We start from the raw sequence: 18,225 nt of genomic DNA, 5'->3' as shown, positions 1-18,225 counted from the left end.
CCATGCTCTCTCTCTGCCTCTCCCCCTGTGTGCTCTCTCTCTATATATCTATTAAGTAAATAAACATGTTTTTAAAAAGAAAAAAAAAAACAGAGTGCCTGGGTGGCTCAGTCAGTTAAGCATCTGATTATGATCAGCTCAGGTCATGATCTCACAGTTCGTGGGTTCGAGCCCCACATCAGGCTCTGTGCTGACAGCTCAGAGCCTGGAGCCTGCTTCGGATTCTGTGTCTCCTTCTCTCTGACCCTCCCTTGCTCACACTGTCTGTCTATCTGTCTCTCTCTCTCTCTCTCTCTCTCTCTCAAAAATAAATAAAACATTAAAATTTTTTTAAGAAAAAAATGAGCAAAGGGAAAAAAGAGACAGAGAGACAAACCAGGAATCACACTCTTAAGCATAGAGAACAGTGGGTTACCGGAGGGGAGGTGGGTTGGAGATGAGTGACGTCGGTGAAAGGAATTAAGAGTATGCTGCTCATGCTGTGCACTGAGCAATGTACAGAACTGTTGAATCACTATATTGTACACCTGAAGCTAACATAACCTTGCATGTTAACTATATTGGAATTAAAGTTTCAAAACTTTTTAAAAAGAGAAAAAAAACACAGTGAGAAACATTAGAATGCCTATTATAAATCAATTAATTAACAGAAAATAACAAGTGCGGAGGAGGATGCGGAGACATGGGAACCCTTGTGCACTACCGGTGGGAATGTAAAGCGGTGCCGCCCTTATTGGAAACGGTATGGCAGTTCCTCAAAGAATCAAAGCTAGGATTTCCATATGGCCCATCAATTCCATTTCTGGAATCAAAAAGAATTGAGGGGCGCCAGGCTGGCTCAGTCAGTTGAGCGTCAGACTCTTGATCTCTGCTCAGGTCATGATCCTAGGGTCGTGGGTTTGAGCCCTGCATAGGGCTCCACACTGAGTGTGGGGTTTGCTTGGGATTCTCTCTCTCCCTCTCTCTCTGCCCCAAACCCTATTCGTGCGCTAAAAAGAAAAGTAAAATAAATCTCCAATAAAACAAAAGAATTGAAGCAAAGACACAAGAGATATTTATACGCCCATGTTTTAGCAGGATTACTCACAATAGCCAAAAGGTAAAAGCAACCTGATTGTCCATCTATAGGTGAATGGATAAACAAAGCGAGTGTATATATAGACAATGAAATATTATCCAGTCTTAAAAAAGGAAGGAAATTCTGACATGTACTACAACATGGATGAATCTTGAAAAGATTATGCTAAGTGAAATAAGACAGTCACAAAAAAGACTAATGTGGCACAGTTACAGTTACATGAGGTCCCTAGAGTCATCAGGTTCACAGACACAGGATGTGGAATGGCGGTTTCTGGTGCCCGGGCTTGGAGGAAGGAATGGGAATTAATGTTTAACGAGTACAGAGTTTGCAAGGTGAAAAAATTTCTGGACATGCATGATAGTGATGGTGCACAATAACCAAAATATTATTTTACCATTGAACTATATCCCTAATAATGGTTAAAATGGTAAATTTAAAAAAATTTTTTTAATTTATTTTTGAGAGACAGAGAGAGACAGCACGAGCAGGGGAGGGTAAGAAAGAGAGGGAGACACAGAATCTGAAGCAGGATCCAGGCTCTGAGCTGTCAGCACAGAGCCCGAGGTGGGGCTCGAACCCACGAACCGTGAGATCATGATCTGAGCCGAAGTCAGACACTCAACTGATTGAGCCACCCGGGTGCCCCTAAAAATTTTTTTAACATTTTATTTATTTTTGAGAGTCAGAGAGTGAGCAGGGGAGAGTCAGAGAGAGAGAGAGGGAAATACAGAATCTGAAGCAGGCTCCAGGCTCTGAGCTGTCAGCACAGAGCCCGATGCGGGGCTCAAACCCACAAAACGCGAGATCATGCCCTGGGCCGAAGCTAGATGCTTAACCAACTGAGCCACCCAGGCGCCCTGCCATGAACATTCTTAGACTAAATCTTACACCAACCGGAACACTTGTTTTCTATTTATATGGGCGTATACCGAGGAGTGTAATTGCTGGGCCATATGGTCCCTCGATATGTTTAACCCTCAGAGGAGCCACCAAACTGTTTTCTACGGCAGCCCGCACCAGTTTACGTTCTCACCAGTGATGCACAAGCATTCCCATGTTTCCACACCGTTGCCAATACATTTTATTTTCTGCATTTTTGATGATACCCATCCTAGTGGGGGTGAAGCGGTTCAAGTATATACTTTCGTCATGAGCTTGAAATGCACATTTTATGCTCTCATAATGCTGCCCTTTGGTTTCATGAGGCTTCCATTTCCCTGTAAGGTTAGTCCTTGTTGTCTTTGAAGTTGGTGATCCCACGGATTCATGGCCATAGGAGAGGAATCCAGGTACATACTAAGCGTGATGTTAGCTGAACATTTGCAAGAAACCTCAAATAGACCAAACTTTGACTGCATCAAGGCATACTCACAAAGTACTATGGGAGTGCAGAAACACAGGAGTGATATTTTTAACTTCGGGGAAGGGGCGTGAAATACTTAATGAGACAGGTGACCTTTAGAACTGGTTTTCAATCTACAATGAACTGTGGGATCAAGGTGACCAGGCCCAGGCTTGTGGTGTCCAGGCGTCCTGACAAAACCACATGAATGGGGAGAGTAACACTTCTCAGGACCAGTGTCCCCTCCCCATCAGGGGAATTTTTCAGCCAGACGCCTTACTGTTTAGGCCTTAGCAGCATGGAGGCCAGGGCCCGAGGGGTGCGGGAAGGGGGGCCCCAGTGAGTCAGAGCTCTGAGACCAGGGAGGGTGAGAATTACCACTTCCTGTATATGAAAAACACTAAGAGGAATGTCACTTCCCACCATGGCCAAGGGCCAAATCAGATTCTTTCTCCAAGCCTCAGCCCCCAAGCACCCCTCAAACTCCTGCAAATCCAAAGGGTTTAAAGAGGGGAGGTCCAAGGTAATTTTTTCTTATGGCTATTAATGATTTTAATCACGGATATTTTTCAGGGTTGCCAGCCAAGCGGATGTTAATAACATTCATTCGTTAATCAAGATCTTATGTAATCCTTATGCCAAATAAAGGACCAGTGAAGTGTGAAAGTGGGGGAACTCCGCTTACTGGATCAGGAAAGGCTGGGCAGCTGAGGGGGGCATTTGAAGCGGGACCTACCTTGCTGGGTGGATGTGATTGAGACGGAAGAGGGAAGAGGCAGGGTAGGATCGAGGCAGGAAGGAAAGGTGTATTCCACATACACATACTAACAAAGTCAGAGTCTCAAAGTAGAAGAGATTTCTCGGATAAAACCACAAATCTGAAAGTTATCTAAAAATTACTGTGGCAATTTTATTTTAAAAGTTTCATGGCCCTGGGGCACTTGGGTGGCTCAGTAGGGAAAGCATCTGATTCTTGATTTCGGCTCAGGTCATGAGTCAGAGTATTAGGATTGAGTCCCACGTTGGGGTCTGTGCTGATGGCGGAGCCTGCTTGGGATTCTCTGCCTCTGCCCCTCCCCCCTGCTCCGTGTTCCATCTCTAAAATAGAAAGAAAAAATAAAAGTTTCATGGCCAAAATTTTAAAAGTTTGAGGTTATAAAACAGGAATAGGGGCGCCTGGGTGGCTCAGTCAGTTAAGCCTCCGACTTCGGCTCAGGTCAGATCTCATGTTCATGGGTTCGAGCCCCGCGTCAGGCTCTGTGCTGACAGCTAGCTCAGAGCCTGGAGCCTGCTTCCGGTTCTGTGTCTTCTTCTCTCTCTGCCCCTCCCCCTCTCATGCTCTGTCTCTATCTGTATCAAAAATAAATAAAACATTAAAAAAAACAGGAATAATTATTTCATGGCATTGTTAATTGAGGGATCCCTAGTTACTCTACTGAACACCTGCCAGACTAGAAAGACACTCGCTTTCAACCGAGACAGATAGATATTCTTCAGCTGAGGCCAGAGAAAGGTATTTGGTGGGCACCTGGGCGGGGTCTGGGGTTAAAATCATCTGCTTCCACAATCCGAAGTGTCCCAGTTTGGACAATAATCTATATGGTTACCCTGTTTATCATGAATTATTATTATTCTTAATTTGAAAAATTGTGGTAGAATATATATATATAATATAAAAATTTTCCATTTTAGGGGCACCGGGGTGGCTCAGTCAGTTAAGCGTCCACTGTCTCTCTCTGTCTCTCAAAAATAAATAAAAAACATTAAAAAAAAAAAAGAATGTTCACAGCAACCCTGACCATCGTGGCCCAAAGGTGGAAACAGCCCGGCAGTTCACCAGCTGATAGCCGGGTAAGTGGGCAGGGTCCTAGCTGCACTATGGAATGTGAGTCGTGAGACAGAATGAAATACTGGTATGTTTGTAACAGGGACGAACCTTGGAAACATGAAGCCCAGTGAAAGGAGCCTGGCATAAAGAGCACATCTGTATGACTCCATTGATATGAAATGACAAGAATAGGCAAATCGATAAAGACAGAAAGCAGCTTATGATGACTAAGGCTGGGGGAAAGAGGAAATGGGGAGTGACCTTCTTAAGGGGTATGAGGTTTCCTTTTGGGGTGATGAACATGTGGTTACACAACTTTGTGAATGTACTGAAAACCACTAACTAAACTCTTTAGAATAGTGTTGAGTTTTATGTAACGTGAATTTTATTCCAAAAATTTTTAGGTGTGTACTTTGACAGAGGCAAGTGACTGTCACAGAACTGCTTCTCTCCTTGCAATATTCCTGTAAAAAAAATTTTTTTTAATTTTTTTATGTCTTTATTTTTGAGAGAGAGAGACAGAGAGTGAGCTGGGGAGGGACAGAGAGAGAGGGGGACACAGAATCTGAAGCAGGCTCCAGGCTCTGAGCTAGCTGTCAGCACAGAGCCCTGCCGCGGGGCTCAAACCCACTGACTGCGAGATCATGACCTGACGCTGAAGTTGGATGCTTAACTGACGGAGCCACCCAGGCGCCCCGACGCCTTGCAATATTTCTTAATCCTCTGGGGTCAACCCCACCCCACCCTCACCTCCAAAGCCACCCACATCCCAAGAGATGCCCAAGGACTGGAGGCCAGGGCAGGAGAAGTCAACCTGCTGCGTGACCTTCACCCTAATTTGCGCCTATTGCTTTCCCGCCACTCTCAGAATCTGGAGGTCGTGCAAGCCCCAGGAGGACCTAGATATTCCCAATGCCATGGCGTCGAGGGCATCACCGGGCCCTCCCTAATGCTCAGCGTCCATTGACAAAAGTCAACACTGAATCGATTCCATGTGAAGTCAGAACATTCTAAAACAAGAGGAAATGAAAGTAAGCCTCAGAGATCTATTTAAATGGGTAACAAAGTTCAGGGTAATGTGAAAAAGAGGAAATAGACCCTACTGTCTTTGTATAAGAAACCAGAGAAAATGAGAATACGTGTGTGTTATTTTCATGAAAAGAAACACAGGAAATATAATAGAAACTAACGAAAAAGGGGTAAGTGTGTTGGTGGGAGGGAACACCGTGGAAGGCACAGAGAGGGAGGTGAGACTTCTCTTACACTCCTTTTTTTTTCTATCATTTTAACTTCGAACTATATAAATGTCTCATGTAGGCAAAAACTAAAATTAAATTTTGCAACGATGGGATAAGGCAAGCCCTACCGTAGAGTGCCAACGGGGACAAAACGGATACTGTATCAGACTGATAATACAGAGCAAGGAATGAGTTCCAGTACTCAGTACCTCCCTAATGGGATCTGTTCTAAGAACAAAATCGACTGTAAAAAAAGAATCTTATGCTTTACTTAGTAGGCGTTCTATGAGTAGTAACATTGGTCTTGTAATTCTGAAACTCTTTTATGTATAATATAGTATTAAGGAAATACATATTTGACTGTAAGAGAAGAAAACACTAGTAATAAGTAAAAGAAGTTAAAGGAAAACCCTACAATGTTAAATTTGGAAATATCAGTTTGAACTCATGATCGTTTTAAAAATGAATTTCCAGCTTCTGTTCCATGACAGACAGTCCTATAGCAATGAGCATGTTATATACACAATATAGCCCTGCGTTCTTGTGTTCAGGCTAGCTGTCACCCTCCATGATGGGGGCCAGGACTCCTTGAAGAAATGGTTAATTCTAGCCCTGGGGCTAAACATGTACAACATGAGTCCAGAATATCTTGTGGTGCCAAAGATAAGTGTGATCGGGTAAAGGGACACAGGAGCTGACCCACCCGACTCCCCACTGCTCAGCGTGGGATTATGTGGCCGCCAAAAAGCATAATGATAGTATCAGGTTACAACACATTTTTAAAGTAGGCTCCATGCCCACCGAGGGGCTCGAACTCACAACCCTCAGATTAAGAGTCACGCGTGTGCTCTACCAACTAAGCCAGCCAGCTGCTCCATACAGCACGTTTTTAAAAATCCATGAATCCACTGTGATTTTTAGGGCGGGGGAAAGATGGGGTAAATTCCAGTTGGTCAATGTGGAAGGAATAAAAGAATGAAAAACCACCACTTTGCAACCTCCAGTGTGGTACTTGATTCAGGCAAGCCCCATCCACGACTGCCAGGAACTATTAGGAGAACGGGATACTCCCTTGATCCTGGGACCACGTGAGGATCCCACGAATTACTTACTAATCGCAAAGGAGAGAGTGGAGAACGTCACTCAGCATCACCAAGAGGTTAACCTGACGTTACCTGTCCTCTGACCCAATACAAGTACCACTTATACGTGATCGACTAGGGAGTACTCATGTCCCAAGGAGGCGCTCCTGTCAAACATGTTAAACCTGAATCTAGCCAAGAGTAAATCACCAGATGCATCCAGCATGGGGCATGTTCCACAAAGCCAAGTGGCCGGGACTCTTCAAAAAAGCCACTGTCCCAAAAACAAGCCAATAGCAATGGCAACAACCAAAAGGTGGCAGACGGTATGAGATCCCCGGGGACCAAAGAGACATAACCAAGTATCAATCATGCGTGAACCTTGACTTCATTCTGGAAAACATCCAGCTTTAAGAGACATGTGGGGACCTGTAGGGGACAACAGAGAGATTTGAATACAGATGGTCTACTGGATGCTATTATGGTTGTGAAAATAGTATCGTGGTTTTGTGGCAGAACATCCTTCTTAGGAGATGCGGAGATATTTAGAAGTGAAGCATCCGAGATGTCAGCAACTTGCTTTCAAATTGTTCAGCAAAATAAAAGTAAGCAACACAGAAAGGCAGAGAGAAAGAGAAAGCAAATATGACGAATGTTAACATTTGGAGAAACTAGGGGAAGGGGTATTTAATGTACTCTCTTTTTCAACTTTTCTGTAGGTTTAACCATTTCAAAATAAAGCGTTGGGGTGGGGACAACCGCAGGGTGGACAGAGCACCTCGTAATAAGCCAGCTGCCATCCACACGGGAACTTTAGAACAACTCCCTGAATTACACTAGCCTAACCTCCCTTTTAAGTCTTCCTAAAGGCCGTGGGAAGGGTGTACCTCTCATTTTCCCGGAACCCCCTTCCCCCATTCAGCCTCTGGTAAAACTCCCACCGATTGCAGACACTCTGATGCCAACACCCTTTGGAAAAGTTTAATGAATGGCCAACGCACCCGGCAAACCCCATACCAACAGAGAGAAAGCGTCTTCCACCACCCAGAGCCCCGGGATGAGGATTCCATGGCCGCGCCAGGCTCCAGGACCTGTGAGGCTGGCTCATTCCAGCCCTGTGCTCAGGTCGGGGAGGAGGGGGGGTCTACCTACCCTGCCAAGCCTCCCCCATCTTACCTTCTAGGACACCTGGGGCTATTCCTAAGTGGGTGGACCTTGGACTCTGCTGGGGAAACCTTTTGTATTTCTTTCCAGCACTACCCTGGCTCCACATAGCATTTGTCCATTCAATCGCTCATTTATTCAATCATTTGACAAGCATTTCTTGAGCATCAGGCATTGTTTAGGCCACCAGGGACCCCCCTGAAGAACAAGCGGCCGTGGTTTCTGTTCTCAAGGCAAATTGCAACCATGAAAAGAGCCACGAAGAAGAGGAAGAAGGTGCCAACAAGAGCTGATAAGGGGAGAAACTGCTGAGGTGACATTTCAGTGACAAGCAGGAAATACAATCTGGGGCTCGAGCTGGGATGGATTTGGGGGACGATGAGGAGGGCGTGGAGGGACACTCCCAGGTTCTGACTTGTATGACTGGCTAAACGGTGGGGTGCAAGAAGAGCCATGGGGGCGCACACCCCAGGAATCAGTAGAAAATGTGGGCAGCAATGTGCCTTCATTTCCTGGGGCTCCTGCAACAAATTAGCATAAACTAGTCAGCTCAAAACAACAGAAACTTATTGTCTTGCCACTCCAATGGCCGCAAGTCCAAAATCCAGGTGTCAGCAGGGCCACACTCCCTCCGGAAGCTCTAGGGAAGATTCTGCCCCACGTTGTCCAGCTTCTGGTGGCTCCGGGCGTCCCCTGGCTTGTGACGACATCACTCCAATCTCTGCCTCCACACTCTCGTGGCTTTCTCTTCTTCTGTCTGCATGTCTCCTCCCTGTTGGCTCTTGGAAGGACACTCGTCATTGGATTCAGGGCCCATCCAGATAAGGATCCCATAGATCTCTTCGTTTCAAGATCGTCAACTATGTCTGCAAAGACCCTTTCTCCAAATAAGGTCATATTCTCAGGTCCCATAAATTATAATGTGGATATATATTTTGGGGACCACCATTCAACCCACTACAGAATGAGGCTCTCACGGAACCTGGGGGTTGGGAGACAGCAGTTAAGCTCTCTCTCTTTCTAGCGTGGTACTGGCAGCTTGTGGTCAGGGCCACTCATACTAGAACTGCACCGAGAAAGCCATCACCCCCGTGGGCTCTCACCACTTCTCAAGAAGAAAACAGAAGGCATTCTGGGAAATGCTGATAGGCCCCAAAGCCCTTCTCAGCTATGCAAATCATATCCCTTCTTCAGGGCTTATTTCCAAGCGCCCCCCCCCCCCCCCCCCCCCCCCCCCCCCCCCCCCCCCCCCCCCCCCCCCCCCCCCCCCCCCCCCCCCCCGCCTTGCAGGCCACCTCAGGGCTTAGCTATCTCATCCTCCAGGGGACTTTATGACTTTGGGCCTTGATCTTGTTTGAATCCCTGAACAAGCATTTGCTGGCTGCCCACTTTATGCAGGACCCAGGCGTCTGAGAAAACCCATTTGGCAATGAACCTTGCTGATGGCTTTGGCACACTAGCCTTGGCCCCATTCTGTGAAGTCCCAGATTTCCTCGGGAGGGGGGGTGCATTAGCAAGAGGTTCAAAGGTCAGTATAAGAAGTTAAAATTCCTTTAGCCAAAATCACTCTCAGAGATCACCTTTAAACCACCAAGAGCCAGACTCTGAAGCTCAAAAGCAAAAATCAATGTGTTCCCTGGCTTGGTAGGTAGGTTACTCCTTGCCCTGCGGCAAGTTTGAAACCGGAGGTTGGGGGAGGGACGAGGGATTTTTCTCTTTTATTTTTTCATTTCCAGATTTCATGGTTGGCTTTCCTAAATTATGGGCAAGTGTGTGGCAACTCATGGTGTATTAGTCTTCTCATGAATGAGCCACCCTGACTCGAGCTCCCGGAGAGCAGAAGGAAACTACCTCATCTCCCCCTTGACTGCAGCCCCGTACAAGGCTGGACAGAACAGGTGCCGGATAAAGTCACTGAGGCTGTAAGGATGCAGGTCTGAGCTTCCAGTTTCCTCTCGGACCTTGAAGGCCTAGGTGTCATTTTCTCAGAATCATTAGACAATAGAAGGGCACACATTGCCCAAAGCAGGAGGGACCACCCTTGTAACACTCAATCAGGAAAGGCTAGCTAACACCCTTAACATTTCTAAGGGCAGGCATAGAACTGGAAGCTACACCCTACTTGAGGGTCCTGGGTCCATTCTGTAATTGGTTAGTTACTGCCAATGATGTGATGCTATAATGATTGGACCCCTGTACCTGTGTCACAATTTCCTGTAACTCCCCTTCCCAAACCCATAAAGGCCCTGCCCCGCCTTTGTTCGGGGCTCTCGGCACGGATCCACTGCACCTGTAAAGTCTGTGAGCCCGAGTTTAGGCCCTGGCCAGCGTAAACCCATAATAAAGCCCTTTGCTTTTACATGCGTGACTCGGTCTCCCTGGCGGTCTCTGGTTTTTGAGGACGATACTGGAAACTTGGGTAATACAAGGCAACGTAGGGAGGAAGGGGGAGGACGTGAGCATCCTGCAGGTCTCACTAATCCAAGTGACTCTCCGCTGTTTTCCCAAAGATCGCTCCCATCAAGAGGAATTCTGGAGTGAGCTGTTAATAGAAGGCTTTCTCCCCTCATTGCCCAGGCCCAGCGCCTCTCTTTGGGGCCAAATATCCACTCAAAGCCACGACAGGGACAGCAAAAGCCCACCCACCCGGTTCTGGAGTTTCACGTGGCAGCCACGTCCAGAGAGCTGCTGCGCCCGGTGCCTGACACAGAGCTCAGCACATAGTAGCGGCTCATCAAATGTTCACTGTCTCAGAGAATTCTCAGGTCTGCCAATCTCAGTCAGGGCCCTGCAGCTCCCTGGATCAGAGTTCTCCCGAGAAACCAACAGGATGTGGAAAGAGAGAGATTTGTTTTAAGGGATTAGCACACATGATGCTGGAGGCTGGCCAATCCAAAATCTGCAGGGTAAGCTGGAGACCCAAGGAAGAGCTGACGCTGGAGTTTGAGTCTAAAGGCATTCTGCTGATAAATTCCCCCTCTCTTGAGGGAGGTCAGTTGTAAGGCCTTCAACTGATTGGATGGGGCCCACCCACATTATGGAGAACAGTCTGATTTACTCAAGTCTATTGATTTAGATGTTACGCCTATCTTTAAAATACATTCATAGAAACATCTAGAATGTTTGACCAAATATATGGGTGTCATGGCCCAGCCAAGCTGACACATAAAATTAACCATCACACTCCCCAACACCTGTCCCGCCAAGGCCTTCTGAGGACTGCTGAGGATTCTGGTTCTCCCTCTCATTCTCTCTGCCTCTCCCTTTCGGGCCAGGCTGACCCTGAAGCTCTCCCCTGCCCAGTTCTACACAAAGAGCTCCAGGTACTTGAACTCCTCTTCCCTGGACGGTTCTTTTTCCAGCCAGGCAGTTCCCAATACGTTGGCAGCTCCCAGAATTCTACTCTCCCCAGGAGTCCCACTAGATGGAATCAAGGGTTGTTGGCTAGGCTGGTGGCCTTCCCTGTCCCCCACCTCCTGTCCCTCCTTCCCCACTGCAGCATTGCCAGCCGGGACCGGCAGGAAACAAGAGTAGGATTAATTGGGAGCCCATTACCTTGCTTAATTTTCTTTTAGAGCTTAACATCATGTGAAATAACAGTATTGTTCTGTGTGTTGTTTGTCTCTCTCCCACAAAAATAGAAGCTCCAGGAGGAGGGGCATCTCATGCCCAAAGCCCAGCCCAGCAATAGGCACAGAGTGTCTCAGAGTATTTGTCGATTGGATGGATGGAAAACATTCCCTAAACATTTTTGTTCAACACATGCTATGTCAAGGTATGGACTTAAGCTCCGCAAGTCGGCCCTTTACAATCTCTGAGCATCTTCGCACATGCGCCAAACAGCCTTCCTTTCTCTCTGCTTGGGAACGAGAGCCTCCCTTCTCTAAGCCGTGGAGACGCCTCCCCTCCTCTCTCCTGGAGTCTGCCCACAGTTGAGTGTCCCAGGGCAAGGGCTGCGTCCCCAGAGGCATAGGCGCTGAGTCAATGAGAGATGCCTGGGGTCAAGCTGGGGGGAAGGGAGCAGGAGGAGGCAGGTGGCCCCCGTCTCGGTTCAGCCCCGGGATCATCCACAAGGTCAACAGCGGTTCCAGGGACGGGGGCGGGGGTGGGGGGTAGACGAGGGGTGTGATTTGGGGGCAGAGCTCCAACTTTACACCCGGCTCTTCCTGAAAGCCCTCCTGGCCTTGACCCTGGGGACGCCTCAGGGCCACCGGGATCCGAAAAACACCCGGATCCGACGAGGCACGGTTGAGCTTTCCCTTCCCGGGACGCTGTGAGCCCAGGCCTCCGGGAACGCGGCCCGGCAGCGCCACCTGGTGGTCGGAGTCGCTCTGCCCGCGCTGCGGGTCGTCGCTCAAGTCCTTGGCCCTTGGGAATGCAGGAATCCCCGCGCACCTCTAACTAATCCTTCTTACCAAGGCAGGACTCGGATTGATCCCCCCTTTAATTTCAAAATTACTGTATCTTTAATATGAAACACACGAGTAAACAAACAAAATCCCACACATAGGGTTGCCGGATTAAAAAGGAAAAAAGGACATCCCGTTAAATTTGGATTTCAGATAAACAACGAATAATTGCGTGGGCCTTGCTTGTTCTAAAAATTCTCAGTTTATCTGAAATTCAAATTTAACTGGGTGTCCTATTTTTTTATTTGCTAAACCTGGCACTTCTATATCCATAACCTAGTTACACTCTAGTCAACACATTGAAGTATATTTATACGGCTTTTAAAAAATCCCTATATGTACATTTTTTTCACCCAAAAAAGCAGAAAGAGGCTCATAAGATAGACTGCTTTGCAACCTCATTTTTCCATTTAACAATATCCCATGAACGTCTTTTAATAGCATCAAAGTTTCTCTTATAGCCTAGTTTTCCATGCTGACAAAATAGAAGACTCTGACTTCTGGACATAATTATAGTTTCCTGGGCCCCTTCTTTTTTTCAAGGTCCCAACTGCCCCGGGGCTTCTCTGGTTTCCAGTACTTCACTACTGGGCTCAGTTTCCTCCGCCTTTGCTGCAGGTCCCAGCCGGAATTCTGCAGCACAAGAAAGCAACAAGTGAGCCATTCCTCAGAGAAGCACTAAGGCCCCGGCTCAGGAATTAGAGACCGTGGGGTCAAAAACTGCTCCTCACTCAACAGGAATGGAATATAACCTCTCGGCCACAGTGGGGCTGGTGGTCATGGCAGGGTTATTGGGAAGACGAGCCTTTCTCTTCCTCCCCAGTGGCAGCCTCCACGTGGGCAAGAAACTTTCATGTCTGTCATGGCCACCATTATATCCTTACAGAATACACTTAATGCTTGCACATCGCGGACATTCAAGAAATGTATGCTGACCGGGGCACCTGGATGGCTCTGTCCGTGGAACGTCCGACTCTTGATCTCAGCTCAAATCATGATCTCAGGGGTGTTAGTTCAAGCCCCACATTGAGCTCCACACTGGGTGCGAAGCCTACTTTAAAAAAATATATACATATATAAGTATATATATATGTATATACCAAATGAGCAAATTTCAGATCCTTTTCCATAGGAGGAAAAGGTGTGACTGTCCGAGTGTGGGGGACCAACCCACGCACCACAGTCGAAAGGTCCCGAGTAGGGGGTTGGTGTCGGCGAAAATATCTCTAGAAAAGAAGATGGACAAGACGAACAAGACAGACAAGACAGACATGACAGACAAGACAGACAAGCGTGGATGGTGGTTGGTAAAAAGCCACGCTTATTAAGATAGCCAGGGTCTTATATACCATGGGTGATTACATCATTTCTTTAAGGATTACATAGTTCAAGATCCCTGAAGTAAAGATATGCTCCAGGGAAGGTTATTCTTATCAGTAAGTAACAGGTTTAAGTCATTGCAAAAAGAAGAATCCCCTAATAATAGTCTGGTTTTAAACATATGATGAGCCTGAAGAATTCTATGAGGAGATATACATTCCTTAAGGCCCTTCATTAGTTATTCAAGGGTGGGATGCTTATCCTTAAGCAAATCTTTTGGGAGAGGATTATGTTCACTTCCAACAGCAGACAAAGAGCCAGAAAATAAAGTAAGGAAAGGTCACTGACTGACCCGAGTTGATTTAAAGCCTAAAAGTATATGCCTCTTTGCAAAGTAATGAGAAAATCATAGGATAAACAGAAGCCACATGTGCGGCCCAAGAGGCCAAATATTGTTTGAGGGTTATTATTGCCTACTGGGCCCCAACATCCGGGGCACCTGGGTGGCTCAGTGGGTTGAGCGATAGACTTCAGCTCAGGTCATAATCTCATGGCTCATGAGTTCGAGCCCTCAGTCAGGCTCTGTGCTGACAGCTCAGAACCTGGAACCTGCTTCAGATTCTCTCTCTCTCTCTCTCTCTCTCTCTCTCTCTCTCTCTCTCTCCCCTGCTCACACTCTGTCTCTCAAAAATAAACATTAAAATATATATACATAAATTCAAAAGACGTATGTGACTGTCCACTTTGAGGGAGATAGTACTATTAGGGTCTGTTGTAAGATAAACTGAGGCCTATTAAAATTTTTTAGTTTATTTGAGCAGAATTCAACTCAAATTGGGCAGCACCAAGCCAGAACTGGTTAGGAGCGCTCAGCTGATCAGAGTCATGGGAAAGACACATAGAGAAAGTATAGAAGTAAAGAAAGGAAATTCTCTGAATGTAGCTTAAAGTCTTCATTGGCTGTGATTGATTGTTCTTAGCATTTTGATTTGATTTATTTTTATATTTTTTTAAGTTTATTTATTTATCTTCAGAGAGAGAGCACAAGTGGGGAGGAGCAGAGAGAGAGGGAGAAAGAATCCCAAGCAGGCTCCACATTGTCAGCACAGAGCCCAATGCGGGATGACCCACAATCTGTGAGATCACGACCTGAGCCGAACTCAGGCACTCAACTGACCAAGCTACCCAGGTGCCCCTGCGTTTTGATCTCCTAATCCTGAGGCATTTACAGGCTTAGATTTTGGTTCCCTTACCCAGGCTGCCACAGCATTAGAGACACGTGAGTCTAGCGGCTTCCTTGTTGAATTAATTTAACGGATCTGACGTGTGTGGTAGCCACAGGTTCCCAAGCAGCCAGATTAGCCTACCTGGTCTCCCCCCACAAGACAGCTGCCACACTTCCAGCTCAAGTGATTCGGTCATTAGGTCTGCAAGCTCCTTCTGCAGCAGAAAAGGTACGTCTGTCCAGTATGTGGGTGGGCTCCAGGTTAGACAGACCAGACTTGGATCCTGGCTCTGCCACCTTCTGGCCATGTGACTTTGTTTTTTGTTGTTGTTGTTTTCATTTTATTTTTGAGAGAGAGAGAGAGAGAGAGAGACAGAGCATAAGTGGGGGAGGGTCAGAGAGAAGGAGACACAGAATCAGAAGCAGGCTCCAGGCTCTGAGCTGTCAGCACAGAGCCCAACATGGGGCTTCAAACCCACAAACGATGAGATCATGACCTGAGCCAAAGTTGAATGCTTAACCCACTGAGCCACGCAGGTGCTCCCTGGCTATGTGACTTTGTAGTAGTTTCTTACGGCTGCAAATTACCACACCCTTAGGAGTTTAAAGCAACACACATTTGCTTTCTTACAGTTCTGTGGACTGGAAATCCCAACACAGGTCTCGCAGGACTAAAATGCAGATGCTGGCAGTGCTGTGTTCCTTCCTGGAAGCTCAAGGGGAGATCCATGTCTGCCGTCCACTGAACGCTTCTGTTCCGCCAAAATGCACATGCTGGAATCCTAACCACTAATGTGATGGTGTTGGGAGTGGGGGGCGGGAGGCCTTTGGCAGTGACTTGATTAGGTCTTGAGGGTGAGGCCCTCTGACCCACCGCTTCCACTATGTGAGGACACAGCAAGATGATGACTATGAACCAGGAAATGGGGTCTCGCCAGTCACTGAACATGCTGGCAGCTCAATCTTGGACTTCCCAGCCTCCAGAAGCAGGAGAAATACATTTCTGTTGATTTTAAGCACCCCTGGTCTATGATATTTTTGTTACAGCAGCTGAAGATGACAAAGACAGTCCCCTTGCCGTTTCCAGCTTCCACACGCTGCCCCCAGTCCTTGGCACATGGCCCCTCTCCCCCATCCTTAGAGCCAACGCTCTGGCATTTGTCTATAGTCACATCTTCCTCTGACTCATCCCTTCTGCTTCCCTTTTAGGACCTTATCCAGGACCTACCTGGATAACCCAAAATAACCTCCCTATTTTAAAGTGAGGGACTAGACACTGTAATTCCATCTGAAACTTTAATTCATCTTTACCAGGTAACCTAACAAAGTCACGGGTTGCAGGGATTTGGACATAGGCATCTTTGAGGGACCATCAGGTGCCTACCACAGACCTAGAGTATTTATATAACCTCCAATTGTCCGTTTCTCTATAAAGTTCCTACATTGGTTGGAGAAGGGCTTAGGGGTGGTGGATTATATGAATCATTGTCAAGTTGTGTAATAAGTTATCACAAAACTTTAGTGGCATCAAACAATAATATCCGACCCCTTTCTGAGGGTCAGCTATCAGCGAGGAGGTTAGCTGGGTATCTAGTGTGGGTCTTTCACAAGGTTGCCATCAAGGTATCAGCCATGGGTCCAGTCACCTGAAAGGTTGCCTAGGGCTGAAAGCTTCCAAGATGGCTCCCTGTGTGGCTTGGCAGGACACCTAAGTTCTTCACCTGTGGACCCCTCCGCAGGCTGCTTGAGTGTCCTCACGATGTGGCAGCTGGCTCCCCTGGGAAAAGCTATCCAAGAGAGCCCAACAGAAGCTACCATGTCTGTTTACCTATTTAAAATAAATGATTTTTCAAAATAAATAAGAATCACCCACAACATTCTATGAGATCTGGAGTCAATCATCGATTGTGCCTACATGAGCAAGCCTCCATAAAATCCCAGCAGTGTTGGGCTTCTGAGAACTTTCAGGCTGATAAACACATGGAAGGTCAGGGAGTGCATCCAGAGCGGCATCGTGGCTCCGCACCCCTTCCCACGCCCCTCGCCCTACACATCCCTTCCATCTGGATTCATCTGTCTTTTATCAAATCCTTTTGTAATAAACTGGGAAACAGTAAGTACACTGTTTCCCTGAGTTCTCTGAGCCATTCTGACAAATCAGTCAAACCCGAGGAGGGGACAGTGGGAATCTCAGATTCACAGCCAACTGGTCAGAAGCACAGGTAACGATTGGCATCTGAAGGTGGAGGCAGACTTATGGAACTTAGGATCTGACACTGCCTCCAGGAAGACGGTGTCAGAATTTGCTTAAAGTGGGGCGCTTGGGTGGCTCAGCTAGTTAAGCATGGGACTTCGGCTCAGGTTATGATCTCATGGTTGGTAAGTTCCAGCCCGGCATGGGGTTCACTGCCCTCAGCATAGAGCCTGTTTTGGATCTTCTGTCTCCCTCTCTCTTTCTGCCCCTGCCCCACTCATGTAGTTGCGCTAGCGAGCGCGCACTCTTTCAAAAGAAATACACATTTTTAAAGAAAGAAGAAGAATTGAGTTAATTCTGGCGTCACAGAATTGCTCAGTGTAGGGAAAACACCTATTTGGTGATCAGAAGTGTCCATGCAGTTCTGCGTGAGTGGCAAAGGAGAACTACAATAACGACCGGCTAGATTTTTCTAACACATGCACACAGAAGACTGGATGGAAGGGGACCCCAAACCACGTCCTGCAGCCCCAGCAGTTCAGGCTTGGACCAGGCCCCTGGCTCCCAGATCATCCCGAGAGCGCAGGAGGCTCCAGCCTCAGCAGGTCTGCCTTCCGGGCTCAGCCGACTAGAACCAGCCTCTTGTTCTTCCTTTTTTTCAAATATCCCAGATGCAGTGAGCATCCAGAGACACTGCTTTTTAAATGTGCACGAGGTGCACAAAAAGCTGTTTTACTTGGAGGCTTGGGCATAATGGTCCCTCCACGGGGTAAAAGGCTTTTGCCCTTTGGACATCAAAGCGGTAGAAAATGACAGAAACTAAATGCAGCTGGCGCGTTAGAGCAGCGCAACACCAACTTCCCTTTGGTGGAAGATTCCCGAATAATAGAGGGGGGAGGCCCTTGCAGAACAGGAAGAGGTGGGGCGCAGGTGTATTGTGACATGCTCCAGGGAAGGGCAGCCTGTCCCATGGCCAGCCGAGGCCCGGGCCCAGAGGGGCAAGAGAGCCGGACCGACATGGAGCCTGGGGCCGGGCCCTCCAAGGCCCCGAATGACAGGACGGATGAGTCACAGCAACGGGCTCCGGCCCAGCGCATCGAGGGCCACGGCCAGGTCCCGCCGTTCGGCGATCTTTGGAAGAGCGATCAGCGCTGCCTGACCCTGGAGGACATTCTGGAGCAGGCCCCTGCCGGTCAGTCCTCCCGGCCCTCGTCCACTCGAGCCACGAGGGGCCACAGCAGCTCGGGCCACTGCGCCGTGCGGCGGTCCAAGCGCTCCGGCGACGGCTTGTGGAGGCGCGCCGACTGCCCGGCCGCCAAGCGCAGGCGCCGCACCCGGGAGA

The 18,225-nt window shown here is 47.8% G+C and overlaps 1 protein-coding gene across 13 annotated transcripts in view; it reads right to left on the bottom strand.

Annotated features, from left to right (window-relative positions):
* Nucleotides 1–18,225, bottom strand: part of GPR55 (G protein-coupled receptor 55) — a 65,009-nt gene that overhangs the window by 42,916 nt on the left and 3,868 nt on the right. For 2 of the 13 annotated variants that reach the window (XR_003906428.1, XR_003906420.1), the window contains exon 4: nt 16,023–16,476. The exons of 7 other annotated variants lie outside the window; for them this stretch is intronic. The gene's annotated coding sequence lies outside the window, so the exon portion shown is untranslated. Of the gene's footprint in view, nt 1–4,692; nt 4,716–8,326; nt 8,517–12,545; nt 12,778–14,831; nt 15,002–16,022; nt 16,518–18,225 lie in introns of those variants that run through there. 4 more of the 13 variants (XR_003906417.1, XR_003906421.1, XR_003906418.1 and 1 more) reach the window with 4 other exon arrangements.

Source organism: Suricata suricatta, chromosome 3 (assembly GCF_006229205.1).
Source record: "Suricata suricatta isolate VVHF042 chromosome 3, meerkat_22Aug2017_6uvM2_HiC, whole genome shotgun sequence".
NCBI lineage: Eukaryota > Metazoa > Chordata > Mammalia > Carnivora > Herpestidae > Suricata > Suricata suricatta.
This window is presented reverse-complemented; position numbering and strand designations above follow the sequence as displayed.